The following is a 19,175-nucleotide window of genomic DNA, read 5'->3' as shown; positions in this document are numbered from 1 at the left end:
TTGAGGGGTTGGACTATGAGGAGTTCAACATCACTCACCTCATGCCTTCCCTTACTGTTCAGGTATATGCTCAGTCTCCTTTTCTTCTTCTTCTTCTTCTTCTTCTTTTTTTTTTTGGTCATGACTTTTAATGTGGGAAATTGTAATAAGGGGTATCGGCTGGGGGTGAGCCAATTGACCCTCCACATCTCCCCGAGACGGTCTATGCTTATGGCCCTGATGGCTTTGCTCGAGAGCGTGCCATGCCTTGTAATCCTAATGTCATGGGCTATCCCTTCCCTCCCAACACTCGGGCAGTGAGTTCTTTCTTCTTCTTTTTTTGTCCTTTTCTTTTTGCCATTCCTCTCCTTTTGTTTCAGTCACTAACCCTTCTCTCTTTGATTTGTAGCCCACTATCCAAGAGTATGAGGAATTGGTGTGGTTGGCCAGGAATCTCAAGTTGGAGGTGACCAACTACTCAAGGGAGCTGTACGGTCCTGGAGGAGTGGCCCATCCATGCAGTGGTGATGATGATGGTGATGGTGAGGAGGAGGACTCGGAGGCAACTCCTAGCTACCAACCAAGGAAGAGGCAGCATTGTTGATTACCTGCAGTTCAAGACACATACAGGCGTACAACACAAAGCTTTTTTCTTCCTTTTTGCTATTAATTGTTTTTATTCCCTTTAGAAAACATTTTGAATTAAGTTTGAGACAAAGGATTGTATTTAACAGCATCTCTTTACACTTATGCTTTTGATTGAAACTTAGCACTTAATTTACAAGATATGTGATGAATTGTATGTTTCAATACAACTTTTCTTCTTGGATGCTTGCAATTTTGTGCTTGGAATGTGTCTTGAATGATTCTTTTAGGCTGTAGGAACCCTAGGAATGCCTTGAAGTGAAAACCATGCTCAAAACAGGGGAGAATGGGCTTCTGCCAAGCACTATTCGTACGTGGGGATGGGCCTGCGTACACAGCTTTGACTTTGCATACGCAAGGTTGAATTTGTGTACATCAGACGCAAATCAAAAAAAACCTTAGCTGACTCACTTAAGTATAAAAGCAGCCGTTTGAGTTCAAAACCCTCACCCACGTATTTCAAATCCAGAGAATACTTTTTGAGGCCTCCTATTAGCAGAAAACTTTCCTCTTGATGTCTCTACTTGGATTAGGAAGCCTGGTCCCGATTTCAAGGATTCCATTGCTCCTTATGGTCTTTCTTGCATCTTCCCCTACCATCAAATTAGGGTGGATGAGCCTCTTCTTTGTGCTGCTGTTAACTACTGGGTTCCTTCTCAGCATGTATTCCATTTCAACGAAATAGAACTATGCCCCAATATCGAGGAATTTGCTGCTATCATGGGTGAATTGGAGATTGATGATCTTATCTTCCCTACCATGGGCGGGGATCTCACCTCCTTGCCGCAAGTCGTGTCGGACATTCCTTCCACCATGGCAAATAAGTGGTGTGTCTTTAGGAAGCTCAACCTTAAGTTAGTTTTTGAGTACTTATCCGGTTTAACCCTCACTGTGGGTGACAGGCCACGCTCGTACTTTCTTCGTGCCTTTTGCATGAGTGCTCTTGCAAGGTATTTCTTGGTTTAAAACTCGTATTGTGTGGACTTTCGGATTTGCATGAAAGCTTATGAGATAAAGAGAGGTAACCTAATGAGTTTGATCTTGGTGGAGACCCTTAATGGTTTGGATGCCTTTCATAGGAAGGAAGGAAGCTTCTTTGCAGGAAGTCCTCTTCTTCTTCAGGTATAATGTTGGAAAAATACATGTTTGTATTGCATACAAAACATACACAGCGGGAAAAATAACGGATCTACTTCATATGCAACTGATAACATGTACTATGTAAATTTCAAAATATAAGAACAAGAAAGTGTACCTTGGTGCGGTGAAATTCAAAACCAAAGATTAGAAGTATTTAGGGACACTTTTAATCTTCACTCCAATTCCACTTGTGCTTAAGAAGTGTTATCTCTCAATCAGTTTATATGTGTGTGTTCAAGGGAGAATAAGAGAGTGTCTAACACTCACATACAAATAATTTCATTCACTCAATTAATTCTGTATATTTCTCTCATTATAACTGATTATCTAATTGGGCTAGCCTTTTGGGCCATTCTAATTAGACTTTAGTATGTGGCTTGGAATGGGACCAAAATGGAACAAATAAGACTCTAGCTCCAATGGGCCTTGGGCTTTGGGCTTTTCTGTCAACTCTTGACAAGTCCAAAGTTACCATTAATTATATTTAATGCTACTATGTAAATATAATTGCACTCTAGACCTTATTAATAAATTATATCCTAAGACTTTATTATACATGCAACCCCTTCATAAAACATTCATAGTAATACAAAGTCATGTAGGTTGACTGCCACTTTGAAGATTACTACATTTTAATCCTTGAGTACCTGGTTTAATCCTTTAAGTTATTCATCATATATTTATGAAATCCAATTTCATAAATAAATGCTTTAGTAACTCCTTACTAAAGTAGTTAGGCCTAACATTCTAAATAACCAAACCCACTAAACTTATCTCAAAGGAATATTTTATATCTTTGTTAAGAGATTATGAATTCCATCTTGAGAATATATGTTCCATCTACACTAAATGTGGCTGCCCAACATATTGAGGTTTTGATCGTGACTTCAGATCTCACTCCTGATATATCAAAGCAACCTACACTTCATGATCAGGTCCATTATTCTCTCAAGATTAAGAGTTCATGTAAATAGAAGTCGTTAAATTTATTATTCATTTGACAATCATTAGGAGAATAATAAATCTCACAGTGATCTAGTTTAATATGTCTTAACTCTTAAAGCATATATCAACATATCAACTAGAAGTCTCCACTTCCATGATCAAGACAAATCATCCTAGTTGATATGTTATAATCTTCGCAGATGAAATGTCGAATTTCATCACCGACTACGAACTAAAATTTTGAGTTTACAAAGAACTTGTGGTTTATATCTTCTGTGATTAAATCACATAAATCACATACTATGCATCTCATGGACAATATGATAATGTCCAAATATTCATGTTACCATTATTTTAGATAATAATAAAACAACTTTATTAATCACAACATTAAGTCATACATAATGTCATCTATAGCATCATACAATAAGATTTAAGGGCACTAATCCTAACAATCTCCCACTTGCCCTAAAGATTATTGTGCATTAATCTAACTCCCATTCCCTCCAAATGTGACTCAAAGATCCTTTGGAGTAAGGCTTTGGTAAAGGTATCTGCTAGATTATTTGCACTATCAATCTTTGCTACTACTTCATCTCCTCGAGCAACAATGTCTCGAATGATATGGTACTTTCTTTCAATGTGCTTTTCTTTCTTGTGATTCCTTGGATCTTTGGATTGTGCAACTGCTCTACTATTGTTGCAAAACAATGTGATAGGAACTTGCTCCATTCTCACAACACCAAGTAGCTTCCTTTGCCGCCTCACAAGCAGCAACATATTTAGCCTCCATGATGGATTCAACAATACAAGATTGCTTACCACTCCTCCAACTTATGGCTCCACCTCCTAAGGTGAATATACAACCTAAAGTGGACTTTCTAAAATCAAGATCTAACTGAAAATCTGAATTTGTATAGCCAATAGGTATCAAATCCTCACATCGGTAAACAAGCATATAATCTCTCGTTCTTCGTAGATATTTGAGAATATGCTTTACAACTTGCCAATGTTTTAGTCCTGGATTTGATTGATATCGGCTGACCATGCCAATTGAATAACATATATCTGACCTAGTACAAAGCATGGCATACATGAGACTTCCCACTTTAGAAGCATAGGGAATTTGTCTCATCATATTTTATTCCTCAATAGTCTTAGGCCTTTGGTCATCAGATAGAGGAACTCCCTGTCTGAAAGGAAGTAATCCTTTCTTGGAGTTTTGCATGCTAAACCATTCCAGAACCTTATCTATATATCCAGCTTGTGACAAGCCTAACATCTTATTCTTGCGATCTCGCCAAAGCTTAATCCCTAGAATAAAGTTAGCCTCACCCAAGTCCTTCATATCAAATTGGCTTCACAACCAAACCTTTTCTGATGACATTACCCCTACATCATTTCCAATAAGTAGAATATCATCAACATAAAGCACTAGGAACATTACTACCAAAATGACTTGATTGCTTAATCAAATCTAATGTTCCATGACATAGATGCTTGCTTCTACCTACTTGGTGAAATAGTCAATTGCTACCAAAATGTATTCATGCCCATTTGAAGCCTTAGGGGCTATCCTTCCAATCACATCTATGCCCTAAATCGAGAACGGCCAGGGAGAAGCCATGCTATACAACTCACTTGGCAGTACATGGTTCAAGTTGGCGTGTGTTTGAAAATTATAGCAACTCTTCACATAGTCCACATAATCGGTCTCTATTGTATTCTAGGAGTACCTTATCCTTAGGATTTTCTTGGCTAACATTCTCCCATTCATATGAGGGCCACAAATCTCTTGATGAACTTCTTCCATTCCTTTCTCGGTTTCTTCCTTCTTCAAGGGACGAAGGTGTATGCCATCATATGATCTTCTATAGATTTGTCCCCCATATAGGATGTATTGAGTTGCCATCATCCTAATGGAACGACATTCTCTCTTGTCAGCACCATCCAGATATGCCCCTAGTTCCAAGAACTTCATAATGCCATAGTATCATGGAACTTCCTCTTCCTCTACGGTCATTACTTAAACTTTGGTTTTCCCTTTGCGCACTTCCTCATAACTTTTCTCAATCTCCAAGGGCCATGTCCATACTCCCTTGGGTATTTCAACCATGGAGGCTAAGGTAGCTAGGGCATCAACGAATTGATTTTGAGCTCTAGGGATGACTGTGTACATAATCTTGTCAAAGGTCTTGGTCAAGTCCTCTAAGTATTGTTGATAAGGCTTCAAGTGTTCCTCCTTCAGTTTCCACAATTTTTGTGCTTGGGCTATAACCAAAGTTGAATCTCCAAAGACTTCAGCCTCCTTTACCCCAATTCTCGAAGAGCTTCCATTCCGGTAATACAAGCCTCATAGTTAGCCATATTATTTGTTACTTCAAAGTTCAACTTGATTGCCAAAGGTATGTGAGATCCCTCGAGAGTGATCAAGAGTATTCCTATCCCATTCCCATATTGGTTTACGGCTCCATCAAAGTACATCTTATATGCCCCTAACTCAACATTCAAAATGTCCTCATCTGGAAAGTCTTCTTTACCATTCTCCCCCTCTATAGGATTCTCGGCACAGAAATTTGACACGACACTTCCTTTGATAGTTTTCCTAGCCACATACTTCAAATCGAATTCTACCAACAAGATCAACCATCTTGACAATCTTCCACTCAAAGCGGTTTTCACAAAGAGATATTTCAATGGGTCCATTCTTGCTACAACCCATATTTGGAAAGGTAAGACAGTATGTTTGAATTTCTATATAGCCCAAACAAGTGCAAAGCATGACTTTTCTATGGGAGTGTAAATAGTCTTGTAATTCTTGTCTTTGTCTTCTTTTGCATTCATACTTCCAACCACATCCCCTATGATAGAGAGGTATAGGAGTATGAGTTTTCCATATTGTGGAGGCACTAGGATAGGTGGGTGGAGAAGATATTCCTTGATAAGTTCCAAGGCTTTTCGGCACTCATGATTCCATGTATATGGTTCATTCTTTCTTAGGAGTTTGAAGATGGGCTCACAAGTAGAGGTGAGCTTGGCAATGAATTGACTAATGTATTGCAATCAACCTAAGAAACCCCTAATCTCTTTCTCACTTTTGGGTGGAGGCATCTCCAATATGGCTTTAATCTTAGATGGGTCAACTTTTATCCATTTATCACTCACTAGGAAGCCTAGCAATTTTCCGGCGGTTACTCCAAAGGTGCACTTTTGTGGATTCAACCTCAATCTATATTCTTTAATCCACTCGAAAAACTTCCTCAAGTTTATGGTGTGGCTACCTCTATCCTTGGATTTCACTATCATATCATCAACATACACCTCTACCTCATTATGCATCATATCATGTAGCAAGGTTGTAGCCATCCTTTGGTAGGTTGCTCTATCATTCTTAAGGCCAAATGGCATCACTGTACAATAATAGATTCCCCATTCGGTAGTGAAGGTGGTTTTGGTCATGTCCTTGGGAACCATCCATGAAAGACATCAAGGCACTTGCTGTTGTGTTATCCACTAAGACTCACCTTCCTATCCTTCTTAGGTACGAGCATGACATTGGCTATCCATTTGGCTTGGTGCATAGGTTTAATGAACCCTACCTTTAATTGCTTTATGACTTCCTCTTTGATTTTTAAGAGCCATTCGGTCCTCATTCTTCTTAATTTTCGCTTGATGGGCACCATGTGATCATGAATATCAATGTGATGCTGAGCTATCTCGGGGTCAATTCCAGGCATATCTTCATAGGACCATGCAAACAACTCTTGGAATTCCATGAGGAGTTTTTGAAGATCTTTTCTTTCTTTTTCATTTAGAGTGGAGCCAATTTTAATTAAGCGTGGATTCTCATCATTGCCCAAATTAATAGTTCAAAGAGTTGGTTCCATAGGTTCAATTCTCTTTTCCAATTGTTTATTAATTTCATTTTCAAATTCATTTGAATCATTTAAGTGCAAAATTTCAATGTTATAGGACACATCAAAGTAAGCCAAATTAGAATTCATCTTATTGAAAATATTGAAAAGTACATTGGAACTTGCATCACAAAACTTTTTTCCCATGTTTTCAGAAAACCCAACCCAAGTCCAATTATTATTGAGCCCTACATTAGGTGATGATGCAAAAAATCACCAAGTTGAGGACCATGTCTCATTGGATGGATGATCTTGTGATGGGTCATGTCTTTGGTCCAAACCTGCAAGAAAGCTTGAGAAAGAAGTGTAATACACTGGTTTGGTGTTTGCCAAAAACACTCTGATGCATAAGTTAGAAAGGCAGAAAAATGATTCAGAGAGAAAAATGACTTGGAGTGATTTTTGGGTGAGTATATGTGTGTACCTTTGGATTGTGTTGTCCTTTCCTTTTGTAGTTGTTTTCTGTCTTAATGGGTAATGAATCTCAGCATTTATAGGCAACAACTAGTGTGTCATTAATGGGAGCTCTGAAGTACACAACTCACTTGTTACCGTTGCTCCATCCGTTACTTTTCATCATCAATGCACGCAATCAATGTGTAATGCTTGCTCGGTCGTCATTTGACATGGAATGACGATCCCATGTTATTTTAGACTTATTAGCTGCCCCCCTGTTTGTGTTCTTGTCTTTGAGATAAGGTAGGAACATAATTGTCCGTCGCTTCATGTTTTGTGTTCGGCACATTTATTGCAAAATGATGTCTTGTCTGTCGCGTGCCACGTGTATGGTCAGGATGTCCTCGTCGTGTCAGTTTTCCTTGATTTCCCCATGCATGACCCCCACTTATTTCGTGTCTTTTGCCTCCTTTTCTTCTCATTCTTTTTTTAGTTTTTTCTTTGTGGCATTTCATCTACTTTGGAGTTCTTCTTCTTCCTGACTCTTCTTCGTTTCCTCTTTATTTTCTCGTAAGTTTTTCATGGAAGATTACTTCTTAGTTTGGTTAGACTGTCCCTCAGTTTCTTTTTTCTTTGCTCGATTGTGTAATTTGCTTGGGATTGTAGGTAGAAAACGTCCTAGAGTTGGGTTATTTGTAGAGAAGAACTTTCCATATAGGTCTGTTTTGCTTTTTCTATTTCCCTTAGTTCATCGTTTTATAAGGATCGCCCAATCTTTGACAATGTTAGAGGGAGGTAAGGTTAGGTCTAGCGAGCTCGAGACGCGTTTGTCTTTGTCCAACGATCGTGGTGTCCTTAAAGTCAGTTCTCCTTCTACTCCATATAAGGCTTGGGGTATATGTTGTTCTCTTAAGGAAAAGGATGAGAAGAGGATTAGGGATAGGTTCTAATTCCCTTCCTTTTTAAAATTAGGATACCAGATAGTGACGATAGGGCATGTCACTCCTATGCTGACAAATTGTGCTTTTACGAAGCTGACTTCATCAGTGGGCTCTGTTTTCTAGTCCATTTCTTCATTAGAGAGCTTTTCTTCCTTTTACAACTTGCCCCAGCCCAGTTAGTACCAAACTCGTGGAGGATAGTGGTATGTTGTATGGTAACATGGATATCTTCTTCGTCTCTGGCGATGGTTAGGAGTTCGTTCTAGGTGAAGGCCTAGACGATGCCCCCAAGCTGCTTCATAGTTGGGAAATTCCTGTGTCTGGTGTGTCTTTCAATTTATTTTATTTATACGCACTTAATTCTCTAGATGTTTGTGATGCTTATGTTAATATTTTTGTTTTTGTGGCTTCCACTCATCCTCGTCTGAAAAGGAGGTACCACACTCGTGTTGAGAAAGTCAGAGAATATCTTAAGACAGTTAAGGATTTTGACGAGCTTATCTCTCCCCTATCTCTTTTTCTGCATTTCCTTGGACTAGAGCCTTCCAAGTACGTCCAAAGGAACGTTGAGATTGTTAAGAAGAGTAAGTTCATTGAATTGTCATTTGGGTAGACTTAATGTACTTGTACTTATTTCCCTTCACTTTGTTTATAGTAATGATGACTAGATTCAGCAAAGCCAAATTGGTCGAAGTTCAAGAGAAGAAGGCTAAGGCTGGCTTGACTGGTAGCCTTCTGACGAGAAAATGCTAGAGGGATGTGGAGCCACCTAAGGACGATTCCATGGTGATTTCGCCCGTTGCTACATTTACCCCCAGCATCAAACCTCACCTACCTCTTCTCTAGAGTTGATTGCCTCTACTAGTGGTGCTTCCAAAGCCAAGAAAAAGGACAAGGCTTTCCCAAGTTCTTTCTGGGACGATGTAGGTGCCGCAGTGCTGAAGGCCCATAAAGTGATATCAATCAATGGTCTTTCTCCTTTGGGGATGATATCGTCACATGAGTGGATGTCGTCTTATGTGCACAAGGTTATGTAGGTACGAACTATGAAGGAAGGCCTTCTTCTTTTTTAGTTGTGTTTTGCTTTCTCATGCTTCTTTCTCTTCTTTGCAGGTGTTAGGTGTATCCCTGTACATTTCGGGGAAGTGCTTGGATTATGAAGGAAAGTTGGCTGAGGCTCAATCCAAAACCAAGTCTCTTTTAACCGAGAATGAGTCACTACTCTTATTGATGAAGCCAAGAAGGACAAGGATCGTCTGATAGTTTTGGAGAAGAGCATTGATACTGAGAAGGCTTTCTCAAAGTTGAAAGATAAGCAAATATATGAGGCTCTTTCAAAGGTTAAGAAGGTAGGGATAGAGGTGGTGGAGAAGTTCAAGGCTTCTGACGAGTACTTGGACAAGTTGTGAGACTACTACGTGGAGGGTTTTGAACTCTTCAGAAAATACTTGGTTGTTAGGACATCTGTGAATCAATGTTAGGAACATATGTCAATATAGTATTGGCTAATCCTTTGACAAAATGCACTTTACTTGTAATTGGGTAGATCTAGGATGTGTTTAATGCTTCAAGGAATAAGGTTTCAAGTTCAAGTGTTAAAGCCATGCAAGTCTATCCAAAAATTAAGTGAAGAAGTGCTGGATTTTAAAGCTCGATAACTAGTATCTATCTAGGTTTAAAAAGTTGTTTCAACCCAATGCTCGACAGCTTCTCGATAGATAGGTTATTTGTCGAGGTTTATGAAAATCAGTTTTTCAGATCTGATTTCACTGCAATTCATGAATAGATGTTTGGGCTTTCTTTTCTCACAACCCTAAACATATATAATGATTGTTTTATGGGCTGTCACAAATGATGCAACTCAATGCAAAGGAGAGATTGTCATTACTGGGAATGTTGGTGTTTTAGTCACGTACTTGGATCCATGCATTGATTGGTTAATCATGTACTGGGAGCCGTGCATTGAAAAAGAGAGATTGTCACTACATTACAAGTCCAATTGTGTATTGGGATAAGAGTTTAACTGTAGGTTGGTAGAAGGTATGGGATTCCTTTACTTGTAACTGCTTATTGTGATAATAGTGAATTCTCAAGAGTGGTGACCTTAAAATCACCTAGTGGGGTTTTTGCCGTATAGGTTTTTCCCATTCGTAAACAAATCACCGTGTCTATTTATTTTCCACTACATTTTTAACTTAGTTGGTGATTTGTTTGTGCTACCATGCTTATTGCATGTTAATTGAATTAATTAAGGTTTTAATCCTTACTGTGTGATCCATTGACCCCTGTTTGTCATGGATAAAGGAAAGTCTCTTATTATACCTCCTTTATTTTGATAGCACTAACTATGCATACTGGAAAGTATGCATGAGAGCTTTCTTGCAGTCATTAGATGAAAAGGTGAGGCAAGTTGTGGAGATAGGCTGGACTAAGCTGAAGGAAGCGTCGGCCGATTAGGATGATGCTAAGATCAAGGCAGCAAATTTCAACAGTAGGGCATTGAATGCGTTATTCAGTGCAGTCACGAATGAGGAGTTTAAGAAGATATCCTCTACTGAAACTATGAAGGAAGTATGGACCATCCTCTAGACAACCTATGAAGGAACCAAGGTTGTCAAGGATTCAAAGTTTCAGAGGCTTACCATGAGCTTTGAAGAGATTAAGATGGAGGAGGAGGATGAGTCATTTGATGAGTTCTATGCCAAGCTCAAGGACATAATGAACTCGGCCTTTAATCTTGGGGAAACCATTCTTGAACCCAAGATTGTTAGAAAGGTGGTTAGATCTCTTCCCGAGAGATTTCATGCCAAGATCAAAGGATATTGACAAAATTACTTTAACAGAGTTGGTTGGTAATCTGCAGACCTATGAGTTAGGTTTGATAAGGATAGGGAAATCTAGTAAAGGAAAGAGGAAGGCACTAAAGGCCAAGAGTAGTGACACTGATGAATCTTCAAACGATAAAGATTCTAAGATGAAATCCTATATCACTCGGCAATTCAAAAAGTTTATGAAGAATGCCAATGCTAAAGGATTTGACAAAGATCGCAAGTAGTCTAGCTTGTCTCAGTTCAAGAGCTAGGACAAAGGAAAGAAGGATGGTAGGGATGGTGGTTAGTACACTGTTCCTTCAAGACCAAAATGCTTTGGATGTCAAGGCTTCGGACACATGAAACAAGAATGCCCTACAAATCTTAAGACCATTGGGAAGAGCAAAGCACTTGCTGCTACTTTGAGCGACACCGAGCCCAAAGATGATTTCGACAATGAGGATGATGGAATCCTAAATGCCTTCACTACCACTGTAAATCCTACTGAAAGGATTGTTGAAGATGTGGATGAAGAAGAAGACTTAGTGGAGTCTATATTTGAGAAGATGGATGAACAAGATGACATCCACATAACTTATGCAAAATTATACAAGGTCTTGGAAAAACTTGAGAAGTTGTATAGGTTGGCCACTAAGAAGCTCAGTGAAGTGAAGCTTGAACAAGAAGAAATTTCCACAAAGTTTGATGAAGCCAAACAGACCATTGAACCACTGAGATTTAAGAATAATTTCTTGGTTGAGAATACCAAAAAGCTTGAGGCAGAATTGTTCCAAGTCAGAGCTCAGTTGAAAAGGACTTCAAGTGCAAAGCTTGATGAGATGCTCAGTCTTCAAAAATCTACTTTCGATCGAATTGGTTTAGGGTATGATTTCTCTTCTCCTAGTATTGCTTTTGCTAGTAATACTATTTTTGTTTCTCCTACTAATAATGTTGAATCTGAGAACAATGATGTGAAAAATGTGTTAGCTAGTGAGAACATAGATAAGGGTAAATCTATCTTAGGAGCACTCCTTAAGCTTGATAAGAAAGAGATTAAGAACCCTACGACTAAGAAGGGAAACACTCAAAAACCTAAACAGAAGAAGGAGCATCTCTTTCATCATTGTGGAGCAACTGGACATACTCGACCTAATTGCTACAAGTGGTTAGCCACTCAACAGAGCAACAGTATGATCTCATTGGGAAACCAGAATCAGTTTCCATCCTCCTTTGCTCCTCTTGGAGATCTTCTCAAAGCCCTCATGTTCCTTTCGAACTTGAACGGTTTCAATATTTCCCCTCATCACCGGATCAAGGGTTTGCTAAACGAAAAGGTTCTTCCAAGGTGTGGAAGGAAAAAGGCTCCAAGTGATTTAGTCACTTTTTTTCTCTCTCCCCTTTCTGGTTTTTATTTTTGCATTACTTGTGTGTTTTGCTTTCATATTTTGAGTCAGTCTAGTTTTATGCATTGTTTTGTTTAAAGTGTTTTGTTTGTTTGTTTTTAGGTTTGATTTATTTTGATTTTCATAAAAAAAAAATTTTGAAAATTCAGAAAAATAAAAAAAGAGTGTGTTTGTGTACATTGGTATTTGTGTACCTTAGATGGTCATTGAAATAAAGTTTTCTAAATTTTGTATCTTTTGTAGCTTAGATGAGCATCTCTATGCACAACTAAGCAAGTGAGCTTTATGGCTCGTGTTTGTGATGAGTAAGATTAAGTAATCTCTTGTACTTAACACTCGTATCACTCTTTTTGACGGGAAGGACTAGAAAATCCTAAGAGAAAGGTATAAATAACCATCTCACCATTGTTGCCCACCAATGATGAAATGACATCTGTATGCTTCGGCATAGCAAAAGTGCAATTTCAAAAACTTAACATCATTGGGTACCTCTTTTCTCTCTCTTATATGCCCATGCATGATATGTTTAATAAAAGAAAAATATGCAAAGAAAAATAAAAGCAAGAAAAATAAAATGCTTTATATATGATTGCAAACGTGTCTTCTAGAAGATGTGAGAGTTATAGGATGTACCTTGAAGGTGATAGTCCCCATCAAATAGTTATGATTGTGTGTGAGTTAAAGTAATTTTCTCATATCTCAAATCGTTATAACATGAAGATACTTATGCAATCTTGCGATGTTTTTTCACACACAACATGCAATATTCTTTGCTACTTTTGATACATGTACAGGTACAATGTGATTTGGCCATCACAAGGAATACATGTGTTAATGCATGCTCACTAAATTGTCTAAACTTGTTTTTGAAATATAAAATTGGTTAGACTTGTTTAGTGTGTGTGTGTATTTTGGATCTATGTGGATGACTTTTTTTTTTTTCTTGTTGAGAGATAATTTTGAGAGCTTAAAATTTTGTTTGGATCCTTGGTTGGGTAGCATGCTTGATTGCTTTCATATCTGTGTCTTTTCTCTTCTTGAAAAACTGTTTTTAAGCAATCTCGATAGCTGCTGGACATCTCTTGATAGCTAGGCTATCTATCGAGCCTTTTTAGCTTCTTTTTATCGCATTCTCGATAGCTTCTTAACAACTACTCGATCCATCGAGGAGGTTTCTAGATGCTCGATAGCTTTTCGATCCATCGAGCCCCTTTTGTTGTAGAAACCTCTAGATAAATCCTCGATAGCTGTTCGATAGCTAATTCTCGCGTTTTTAAAGCTCAACACCTCTTGATCCACCGAGCTTTATGATTTTCTATATATATGCTTCAGTGCGATTTTCTCTCATTTCTCTCTGATCTCTCTCGACAGAAAATCACATCTCTCTCCCAAACACTTCTCTATCATCTTCCCCACTCTTTCTTCGGTCTAATCCTTGCATTTTTACTATGGCATGATCTTCTTTTTATCTTTTTATCATACATTCCATGCATTCTAACCTAACTTTTGGGGTTTTTTGAAAATTTTTGGGGTTTTTTGAAATTTTTTGGGGTTTTTCAAAATTGATGAAGTTTTTGTTAAATTTTTGGTATGGTTTTTGTTTAAGTGATCCAAAATGTTCATGCATTGCATCACATTTGCATTATAACAATGTTTTATGCATTTTAGATGTATGTTTACTTTGTTGCAATGATGTGTTTTGGTAGGTTTAGATTGGGCTGAGCCCATGATGTTTTTGAGTTTGCATGTCACATGTTCATGCATTTTCCATGCATACATACCTTCATTTATCTTTATTTTGATATTGATCTATGTTGGTGCTTTTCTGCATGTTTCTCTCTCTCTCTCTCTCTTTCTTTTTGTTAGTTGCTCTATGGCACCTAAACGAAAATTCACTCCGTCCCAGAACCCTCTTCATTCTGGGCCATCTTCTTTTTCACTTTCTAACTCCACTCCTTCTCATGTACGATTCCGTAATGATAAAGCCCGTAAGGAATTTTCAAAGAACTTTTCATGACGAGGCATTCATTTGGAACGCCAAGTCGTTCTATTGGATTTTTTTGATACTGACCTTTCCATTGTCATCTACAGTCGGGGTTGGGAGTCACTGTGTGGCATCCCAGTCACTTGTCCCTCTGTGATCATACAGGAGTTTTACTCTAACATGCATGGATTCAATACTTCAGTACCTCATTTTGTCACTCGTGTCTAAGGTACGCGCATTGTAGTTACTCCAGATCTTATATCCAAGGTACTACACGTATTGAGGGTAGAGCATCCTGACTACCCCAGTTGTGAGTATCTGAGGACTGTGTCCAAATACGAACTCTCGTCTCTTTTCTGTGAGACACCTTCATCTTGGGGTGATCATCAAAACAACCCTTGCTTGGGCTTTGCAAAAGGTCCGAGATTCCTTAACATGGTGATGACTTTCATTCTCCATCCATTGTCTCACTATAACTCTATCACAGTGCCTTGTGCTTTATTTTTGTTATCGCTCTTAGAGGACATTTCTATTGACTTCCCTTCTTACTTCATTCTATCCCTTATAGATGTCTATAAGGATACAACAACCTGTAATAAGCTCATTTTTCCTTCGACTATCACGCGGATCCTTTGCCCTTTTTCTGTCTCCTATCCAGAGTCTACACACTTTTCCGTTATGTGTGCCATAGACACTGCTACCATTCGACAGAGTGAGGCCCAACTTCAACCGAGGTAGCCACGGACCGAGATAGTGACTCCTCAAGATTCTTCTGCTCCTTCCACCTCCACTCCTTCGTCTTTTGTAGGTAGAGTTACTCTTAAGGCCATCATGGCACAGCTTGTGTGCATGGATGCTCACCTTGACACACTCAGTGATGAGTTATGTCAGGTGAACACCCGTGTTGGTTGTATCGCATGATGACAGGCTGCCATGGGTGGTTTCACTGCTTATACTTCTCCATCTCCACCAGCTTTAGAGGATGAGAGTGATGATGGTTTCGACAATGATGATGCTGATGAGGACAATGGTGCTAGCTCACCCAGTGACGATGAGATATCTACTTGATTTACTTGCCCTTTGTCACTCGTGACAAAAAGGAGGAGTAGTTTTGATGTGAGAGTAGTCAGATACATAGGGGGAGAGTTAGCATAGGAGATTTTTGTGATAGGGGAATTGTTTATACTTTGAGGGATGCAGTGAGGACTTATGTATTTTTTTTCTTTTCTTCTTTTAGAGATATATTGTTCTTACATTGTGATAGCAAACCTTGTACTTATGATGTTATATATATGATGAGGTTGTTATTACAGTTATTTCACCTATCTTTACATGTGCTGTTTCTTTTCTCTCTTTATGCACATGCTTCTTATATATTGTATGCAATTTTTTATTTCCGTTTCACACTAAAATGCCGTGATGAGTTTTGTTTAAAGTGTTTCATAAATACAGGCTGTCAAAGTCTTCTTGCCATGAACTCTCTTCTTGCAAAGTTTTTCAAGAGTTTGTGTTAGGATAGATTTTATTGTATTCAACAAGTGAGTATGAGTTGAGTGATTTATGACTTCTCTCATATGTTAATTTGTTTGTTGTGGTTTTGTCACGGATTGCCAAAGGGGAAGATTGTTAGGACATATGTGAATCAATGTTAGGAACATATGGCAATATAGTATTGGCTAATCCTTTGACAAAACGCACTTTACTTGTAATTGGGTAGATCTAGGATGTGTTTAATGCTTCAAGGAATAAGGTTTCAAGTTCAAATATTAAAGCCATGCAAGTCTGTCCAAAAATCAAGTGAAAAAATTTTGGATTTTAAAACTCGATAGCTAGTATCTATCAAGTTTTAAAAAGCTATTTCAGCCCGATGCTCGATTGCTTCTCGATAGATAGGTTATCTGTCGAGGTTTATGAAAATCAGTTTTTTAGATTTGATTTCACTCCAATCCATGGATAGATGTTTGGGTTTTCTTTTCTCACAACCCTAAACATATATAAGGATTGTTTTAAGAGTCATCATAGATAATGCAACTCAATGCAAAAGTTCTTCACAAGCATATTGCGAACCGAAGACATATGCCTTAGTTCATCTTTCTATTCAAGAAGCTACTGTGTTTGTGCACCGTAGGGTTTTGTAACCGAGGAGCTTCGTGATCTTCATCGTGTTGATGAACTGAAGAACTTTGCAGCCAACATCTTTCTCAAGTTGGTGAATAAGCCGCGTACTAGGATCCGTGCATCAAATTGGTTGGTCACATACTAGGAGCCGTGCATTGAAAAGGAGAGATTGTCACTACAGAATAAGTCCAATTGGGTATTGGGATAAGGGTTCAACTGTAGGTTGGTATAAGGTACTTGGATTCCTTTACTTGTAACCGCTTATTGTGATAATAGTGAATTCTCGGGAGTGGTAACCTTAAAATCACCCAGTGGGGTTTTTGTTGTGTAGGTTTTCCCCATTCATAAACAAATCACCGTGTCAATTTAGTTTCCACTGCATTTTTAACTTAGTTAGTGATTTGTTTGTGCTACCATGCTTATTGCATGCTAATTGAATTAATTAATTAACTTGGCTAATTAATTGGTTAATTCATCACAAAGAGGTCAATACATTCTTGGCCTATCACTAGCCAAGCATCATCCAGAGCTGGACTTTGCCGATCTTGATATAGAAGCTGTTGAAAAGGAGGTGTTATCTGATCATTAATCTGCAGAGAGGGTTGGAGAAGGTGGTGAAATGGTTGCTGTTGACGAAGTTGTTCATGTTGATTCGTCATCTTCTACTTTGCCTTAGAAAAATTCCTTTTTTTAAAAAAAAAATTTGTAAGGTAAAAACATTGTTATTTTTGGGGCTCGCTGTTTTGAGCATGTCCACTGGCTTTTTCTTTTGAACAATCTTTTGAGCAATTTCTTGGGCTCCTCTGTCCAAATTTATGAATGCTTATCCTTTAATTGGTTTGGCAATTGTTTTTATGACGCTATTGCCATATGTTGATTAAGTCATGCCTGGGTGGTGATTTGAGTTATGTGTTAACAACTCCAACTTTTCCCAAGTCTTTCGACTTCTCTTTAAGTCATGTATGAATGACGGTGTTGTTATGAATTAACAACTCTTCTTAAGTCATGTTTGAATGACGGTTTGGTTACATACTAATAATTTCATTTTAAGTCATGTATAAATGATGAAGTTGTTATGTTTTCATACCTTTATTCTAAGTCATGTATGAATGATGATCTTATTATGTACTAATAACTTAACTTTAAGTCGTGTATGAATGATGATATTGTTATGTATTAATAACTTTAAGTCATATATGAATGACGATCTTATTATATATTAATAACTTTAATTCATGTATGAATGACGATATTGTTATGTATTATTAACTTTACTTTAGGTCATGTATGAATGACGATTTTGTTATGTATTAATAACTTCATTTTAAGTCATGTATGAATGACGATCTTGTTATGTATTAATAACTTTTCTCATTCATGAGTGGTATTTGTTCATACGTATTAATACTTTTTCAACGTCATGTATTAATGATGATTTGGCCAATAGTTCGTGACGGAAGAATCTGCTACGTATAATTCTTGAATAGTACTTCTGCATATGTTTTATTGATAGAGATACAAATAGTCCTTCGTCTATGTAAGGCAAATAATAATAAAAATAGGAAATACATCTAAATAAAAGTAAGCATTTTGTAATATTTGGGGATTATTCTTATTGGTAGTATCTCTTTAATTGTTCTATGTTCCATGGACAAGGTAGCTCTTGGCCGTCCAAGGTCTTAAGGTAGTATGATCCTTCTCTGGAGTGGCGAATGACTTGGTAGGGTCTTTCCCATGCTAGGCCTAACTTCCCTTAGGACAAGTCCTATGTTGCTTGTGAGGCTTTCCTAAGGACGAGATCACTGATGTTGAATCTTCTCACCTTCACCTTCTTTTCATAGTATTTGGCCATTACTCCCCTGTATTTTTCCATCCGCTTCATAGCTTTGTCTCTCACCTTATCGATCAGATCCAAATTATTGTTGAGTTCTTGGTGGTTCCTCTGCTCTTCGTATGCTTTGGTCTAGATGTTCGTCAGTCCTATTTCCACTAATATGATGACTTTAGTTCCAAATGTCAGTCTGAATAGTGTTTCTCCCATTGGCACTCTTGTGGTCATCCTATATGCCCATAGAACGTTAGGCAGCTCTTCTAGTCATGCACCCTTTGCCCCCCTCAAGTCGAGTTTTGATCATTTTTAGCAAGCTTATGTTCGTTACTTCGATTTGGCCATTAGCTTGAGGGTGTCTTAGAGAGGAGTAGTGGTTTTTGATGCCTAGATCTTGGCAAAATTTACAAAACTTGGGGTTGTCAAACTACTTCCCATTGTCTGATATGAGTATGTTTGGAATGCTGAACCTGTGGATTATGTTCTTCCATACAATGATGGTAATCTTGGCTTTGTGATCGTCATTGTTGGCTCGGCTTGAACCCACTTTGTGAAGTAGTCGATTTAGACGATGAGGTACTTGTACTACTTCCTTCCTATGGGGAGTGGTCCCATTATGTCGATCCCCCATTGGGCAAAAGGCCATGGAGTGAGTATTGGCATTATTGGCTCACCTGGTCTCGTTTGGACGTTTGCGAAGCATTGACATTGGTAACATGCTTTGACGAGGTCATATGCATCCTTTTGTAGCGTTGGCTAGTAATATCCTGCACTAAGTGCTTTTCCTGCCAAAGATCTTGCTCTTGCATGGTTACCACAAACCCCTTCGTATATCTCTCAAAGTACGTAGTTGGCTTCTTCCTTGTTAACACAATGGAGATAGGGGAAAGAGTGTCCTCGTCTGTAGAGGGCATCGTCAATAAGGAAAAGTGAGCAGCTTTGATTTGTACCTTTTGTGCTTCATTCCTATCTTCTGGAAGTCGTCCTTCTTTCAAATAACGGATGATGGGAGTCATCCATTCGTCTTGTTCTTGTATCTTCATCAGCTGTTCTCCCTTAGTGCTGGGTTATC

Source organism: Quercus lobata, chromosome 3 (assembly GCF_001633185.2).
Source record: "Quercus lobata isolate SW786 chromosome 3, ValleyOak3.0 Primary Assembly, whole genome shotgun sequence".
Taxonomy (NCBI): domain Eukaryota; kingdom Viridiplantae; phylum Streptophyta; class Magnoliopsida; order Fagales; family Fagaceae; genus Quercus; species Quercus lobata.
Note: the sequence above shows the minus strand (reverse complement) of the source record.